The sequence below is a fragment of the Gekko japonicus genome, unplaced genomic scaffold (assembly GCF_001447785.1).
Source record: "Gekko japonicus isolate JY-2015 unplaced genomic scaffold, Gekko_japonicus_V1.1 scaffold1108, whole genome shotgun sequence".
Lineage (NCBI taxonomy): Eukaryota > Metazoa > Chordata > Lepidosauria > Squamata > Gekkonidae > Gekko > Gekko japonicus.
In genome coordinates, this window is record NW_015177045.1 from 24,197 (window position 1) to 30,853 (window position 6,657).

Here is a 6,657-nt window from a genome sequence, read left to right on the forward strand (position 1 = left end):
TCTAGACGGACGTGATGTCGCCATGTGGTGCGATGTTGTTTCGGTCCCCCATTTCCCCACCATCATTCACTGAGTGCCGGCAGGGAAGCGGGTTGCCCACCTACCAGCCCACACCAGCAACCCAAAGTGCCCCCAAGGCCTTTGGGCTTGTTTGGCAATGCTTAGCATGGCTCGAGAATATCCCGGAGCCAGCTGGACTCCAGCTCTCTTTCGTTTCACTTTGAGTTCCACCAAAGCAGGATCCCCAAACGGCCGCTGAGATCCGGAGAAAACCAAACTTCAGGGGCAACCTTGATAAAGAGACGTTTCCCTTTGACTGGAAAAGCATGGCCCCTGTTCTCTCTGCCTTGTTGAGCATTGCAGCTTAATAGAATTTGTAGCTGATTAAGTACTTTGCTAGCAAAAGCTGCTTTTTAAAAAAAGGTTTCAGATAAACTCCATTTTTGACATTATGCTGCAGAAATCTCCCCCGCCTTCCCCTCCGTTGCTGCTGGTTGGATCGTATATCCTTTCTTTGTCTCCCAGTGGGAAAGGATCATTTTCTTGCCCAGTTGACACATTTCCATCTGTATGGTGTGCCTAGGTCTTATCAATTATGGCTTCTTTACAAAGAAGGGGTTCTTAACTTGTCTGAGCACCTGTGTACTCACGAGGGAGAGAGCCGGATGGATTAGGGGGTAAGGGATCACTGGGAATGTATCTTTGTTCTGGGATCAGCCAGTAATAGGGTTTTGCGTCGCAGGAGCAGGCGAAAATTCCTTGGAGATTCCTTCCAATTATATACCCTATTAGGAGGAAAAGAGTTTTATTGCGTTTTGATTTGCCCTCTGCATCTTTAAGCAGAGCCATAAATGCCAGCCGTCCTAATGCCAGCAATGCAGATTAGTACTTTAAAATGTTCACTGTGGAAAAAAAAAAATCCCCTCAAAATAGTTATAAGAATCTTATATAGTACATGAACGTTGCATATTATTTCAGGATTCCCACAAGGTTAAGAGTTCTGATTTTCCTCCTAGAAACAGGTGAATTCTTTCTCTATGGATAATAGTTGCAGTGATGGTCATATAGCAGACAGGTAAAGCAGAGTCAAAACTGTAGGTTTTTTTACCGAAACGTTTTGACAGCCCCAGACACTTCCATTTTTGAATGGTCTCTTGGGTCCTCCTTGCAAAAAGGTTCAACTGTTCCCTTACACTGCCCTCACTTTCCCTGACATTGCCCTCACTCTCAGTTGCCTTCACTTGCCTTCAGTGGCATCACCAAAGTTTGATTGTTAGGCATATGGTCGCACTCTCTTCACCATATGAGTCCTAGCTGGAGTGTGTTAGCCTTTGGCCAAAGGTCTGGTGCTAAATCTGTGCCTGGGTTTTACCACTTCAGACTACAGGTTTAGGATTGCCAGCACTGCCTCAGTTGTTCTAAGACATTTTGAGGGCAGTGCTTGGGGATGATGCAGTTTGGGGAGAATGTGGCATCACTTCCAGGGAAGGGCCAAGGAATTTTCCCTAATACCTATGGTAACGACCACAGAGACATGGGGAAGTTCCTAGCATGTCACTATGGAGGCCATTTTAGAGCCTGTTTTTCTCCCACTGTTCAGTTTCTGAAAGATGGGGGATTAGGACTGAGGGTGGGGGTTTGTCTGCCTCAGGCAGGCAAATGGCTCACCTTATGTAGGCTGGAGCTCACATGACTAAGTTCTAAGGGGAGCCAGTTTGGTGTAGTGGTTAAAACTAAGTTCTTCTTCACACTAAAATATTCCTTTCACACAGAAAAATTAGTGTATCAATGAGAAGATGAATCCTTTTTCCTAGATCTACTTTTGTATGTGGAAGAAATTAATACACAAGCTAATTTGCATAAAATGAAGGGCTTCCTAAATACAAGCACAAAGAAGATTGTGATGAAAAATGCTAATAAAGTTATACAACTATGCTCACGTGTATTGTTGATTCTTTAAAAGGTAAAGGTAAAGGTTTTCCTTGCTCGAAAGCCAGTCGAGTCCGACTCTAGGGTTGCGGTGCTCATCTCCGTTTCAAAGCCGAAGGGCCAGCGCTGTCCGAAGACGTTTCCGTGGTCATGTGGCCGGCATGACTAAACACCAAGGCGCATGGAACGCTGTTACCTTCCCACCGAAGTGGTACCTATTTATCTACTTGCAATTTCTTGCTTTCGAACTGCTAGGTTGGCAGGAGCTGGAACTAGAGATGGGAACTCACTCCATCATGATTCTTACGTGACAATATAACATTGGATCATGCAATCAAATAAATGGTATATATCAGTATACAAGATATGTCATTCCAAAATTTTTATAGTCCAGTAATTTGCATGAAAAATGCAAATCATTCAATAGATCCAAAATTCTGACCCAAAATCCTGACGAAGATTCTGGTTAAGCCTTTTGTTTCAAATATCTTCTTCAAAGATGAACAACTGATTTCTTCAGAAATGTATGCAGTATGTTAATTCATATAGATTCTTCAATATCAGTTTTAAACACCAGTTTTAATCATCATCAAGATTCACAATTACTAAGGAAAAGACTTCAAAAGTAGCCATCAATCATATTTTTGAGAGGAATCAAATCAAAATAGTTTCAAAGTTGGTAGCCACCTCTGAAGTCTTTTCCTTAGTGATTTTGAATCTTGAATGATGTTTAAAAGTTGCATAGTGAAGATTGTTGTACTGTGGTGGGAGCTGCTGCCCAAGCGACATTTTTAAAAATCTGCACAGCCAATCAAACCCCCAATAGCCAATCAGAAGCCTTGCTGGGCAAAAGCTATACCTGGCCCCACCCACTTCCCAAAAACACTTGGCGGACACCAGAAAAGGTATCGGCAGGTGCCATAGTGCCCTTGGGGACTCCTGCTCTAACACCAGGTGAAACACACAGAGCCCTTGAATGCTGAGAGAAGAGGAACAATTTGGTAGACCTTTTTTTACCAATGTGCACCAATCACAGATTCCCAGTTTGCACATGGGCAGTGCATTGTATCAGGCGTGCACATTTCTTCCTTGAAGATATGCTGCTCGAAGAATAACATAATAACAACACACAATTTTTGGCTCAAGCCTGCTAAAATAATGTAGGGTCATGATCTCCTTAGCCTAAAGGTCTTCCCTTGTAGCTTAGCTAAGATATTTTGTCCTGCCACTTTAGAGAACTCTGCTTCCAAATCCCTCTGTCTTTTTTGCCCTTTCAACCAGCTTTCTAAATAAAGCAGTGCTCTGTCGGCCTTTTAACTGCCGTCTGCTGAGATGGGTCATTAATTAGAAATTTGAGAAGCTGTGTGTTTAGATGTAAACCTAATTGGGTATTTGTGAGCCAAATGTCAAAGCCTCAGATTCAGGTCAATGCCTCGGTGGCACCTTGATATCTCTTTTACGCCTCATATACATGACCAGCATTTTTGTTTCTTTGGAGAGAGGCTACCCTTGAAGGGTGGCCCCATGCAGCCAGCCGCTTTTTCCAGTGGTGATAATTCTTAAGAAGAGCCCTGCTAGATCAGACCAAGCATCTTGTTCCCCACAGTGGCCAGCCACGATCTTCTGAGAAGCACAGATAGGGCACCTTGAACACAGGAACACAAGCAGGGCTCTTTTTGTAGAAAAAGCCCAGCAGGAACTCATTCGCATAATAGGCCACACCCAACAGCAGGAACTCATTAGCATATTAGGCCACAACCCTGACAGCACAGCTCATTAGCACATTAGGCCGCCCCCCCATGTTACCAGAAGTGTGGTCATCCAGCCACACCTACCTTTTGCTTGTTATTCTGTTTACCTTATTTGTTGTCAAAACCCAGGGCCTTTTTTTGTAGCAGGAACTCCTTCGCATGTTAGGCCACACACCCCTAATGTAACCAGTCCTAATGAGTTTCTGCTGTTGGGTGTGGCCTATTATGCTAATGAGTTCCTGCTGGGCGTGGCCAGCTCGGGAGCCAGCCGGAACTCCGTTCCTGTACGTTCTTGCCCAAAAATAGCCCTGAACACAAGAAGGTGCCCTATACTGAACCAGACCCTTGGACCATCAAAGCCCGTATTATCTACTCAGACTGGCAGTGGATCTCCAGGGTCTCAGGCAGGGGTCTTTCACATCACCCACTGCCTCATCTTTTAATTGGAGATGCTGGGGATTGAACCTGGAACCTTCTGCGTGCCAAACAGATGCTCTGCCACTGAGCCGTGCACCCTTATCCTTCTATTTGCCCCCAGAACAAACAGAAGAGATAAAAGGAAGTACTTCTTCACCCAAAGAGTAATTAACATGTGGAATTCAGTGCAGCAGGAAGTGGTGGCGGCTACAAGCATAGAGAGCTTCACAAGGGGATTGGACAAACATTTGGAGCATAAGTCCATCAGTGGCTATCAGCTGCAAGGTAGAGAGGGAACACTCTGTCTGGGGCAGTGGTGCTTTGTATCCTTGGTGCTTGGGGGGCCACAGCTGGTGGACCTCCTGATGACACTTGAGTTTTGGTCACTGTGTGACAGAGAGCATTGGACTGGATGGGCCATTGGGCTGATCCAACATGGCTTCTCTTATATTTTCTGATGCTCTTAGAAGATGGTACACTGGCTTGGAAAATGGGAGTTCCACACAGCCATCATGACTGTCAATTAGGGATGCCGACCTCCAAGTAGCACCTGGAGATCTCCGCTATTACAACTGATCTCCAGGTGGTTTCCCCCTGGACAAAATGGCTGCTTTGCATGATGGAACCTATGGCATTACACCCTGCTGAGCTACCTCCCCTCCCCAAACCCCACCCTCTCCAGGCTCCACCCCCCCAAACTCCAGGTTTTTCTTAGTCCAGAGCTGGCAACTGTACTGTCAATAGACCTACCCTCCATGAATGTGTCTAATCCTCCTTTGAAGCCTCTAAGTTAGCGGTCATCACCAGGGTTGGTATAATAGGTAGGTGGGGTTGGTCCTTTGCTAAGGGCCAGGGCCTGAAAGGAGGCCCACTGTTAAGGATGCTTGGACCAACCAGGCTCAAGTCCTATTCACGGGCTGTGAACAACAAGACAACTTTTGACTGAGTGGTCTTCTGCCCGTTGACCTGATCATGGCTGATCAGCAGGTTTTCCACTGAATTCGATCCTAACAGTGCAGAACAGCACAATTGCTTTTCTTTGCTGACATATTCTCACCACCCCAGTCAAGTTCTACCACCGTCCTTTCTACATCACTTCTCCAGTTGGCAGCCAAAACTTTAAGCATTTAAATCAGTCGGAAAACATACCAAACAGTAATAGATGAGTCAAAGATGGGTAGTCACAGGGCTATTTTTGGGCAGGAACGCACAGGAATGGCTACATTAGGGGTGTGTGGCCTAACATGCAAAGGAGTTCCTGTTAAAAAAATACCCTAGGTTTTGACAACAAACAAGGTAAACAGAATAAGAAGCAAAAGGTGGGTGTGGTTGGATGACCATACTTCTGATAACACGAGGGTGCGGCCTAATATGCTAATGAGCTATGCTGTCAGGGGTGTGGCTGGATAGGCTAATGAGTTTCTCTTGTTGGGTGTGGCCTATTATGCTAATGAGTTCCTGCTGGGCTTTTTCTACCAAATGAGCCCTGGCGATCAGCATTTCCCGGGGCGTGTCGGAAAGGGCCACGAGAACAAAGCCCTGAGGCAACCCTGCCTGCCCTCCCTTCTCATGATCTGCCGAAGTTCACAGTATCAGCATTGCCAGAATCAAGAGTTGCCAGATCCAGGGTGGGAAACCTCTGGAGGTTTGAGGGCGGAGCTTAGGGAGGACAGGGACCTCAATGGGGTACAATGCCATTTAGAGTCCACCCTTCCGACGCATCCACTTTCTCCAGGGGAACTGATCTATGTAGCCTAGTGATGAGTTGTAATTCTGGGGGATCCCCACATACCAACGGGAGGCTGGCGTCCCTAGTCAGAACAGAAAAGGCCCATCACCAATGCTCACCTGCCCTGTATCCTCACCTAAGGATACACGAAGCGGATTTTAACTGATGAAGAAGCACTTGTGGGAGCATGCTTTCCTTCAGATATACCCTTCCTTCCCAATACTCTTCCCCCCCCCAAGTATTTACTAGTTAATGAGAAGTAGGGATTCAGTTAATTGAAAACATGCCTTTCCATTTTAACTGTAGAAAAGAGCAAGAGTCCAGCAGCACCTTAAGGTAAAGGTTCCCTTGCTCGGCCAGTCGAATCCGACTCTAGGGTTGCGGTGCTCATCTCCGTTTCAAAGCCGAAGAGCCAGCGCTGTCCGAAGACGTTTCCGTGGTCATGTGGCCGGCATGACTAAACACCAAGGCACACGGAATGCTGTGACCTTCCCACCGAAGTGGTACCTATTTATCTACTTGCAATTTCTTGCTTTCGAACTGCTAGGTTGGCAGGAGCTAGAACTAGAGACAGGAGCTCACTCCGTCATGCGGCACACCCAGATCTCGAGTTGCTCGACTACTGGACTTCCACAGGCTGCAGTTCAGCGTCTTAACCACTTGAGCCACCGCAGCTCCTTAAAGACTAACAAAATATGTGGCAGGGCACGAGCTTTGGTGAGTCACTGCTCTCTTCTTCAGATACTCACAAAAGCTCCTATCCTGCCCCATATTTTGTTAGTCTTGAAGTTACTACTGGACTCTTGCTCTTTTCTACTGCTACAGACAAAC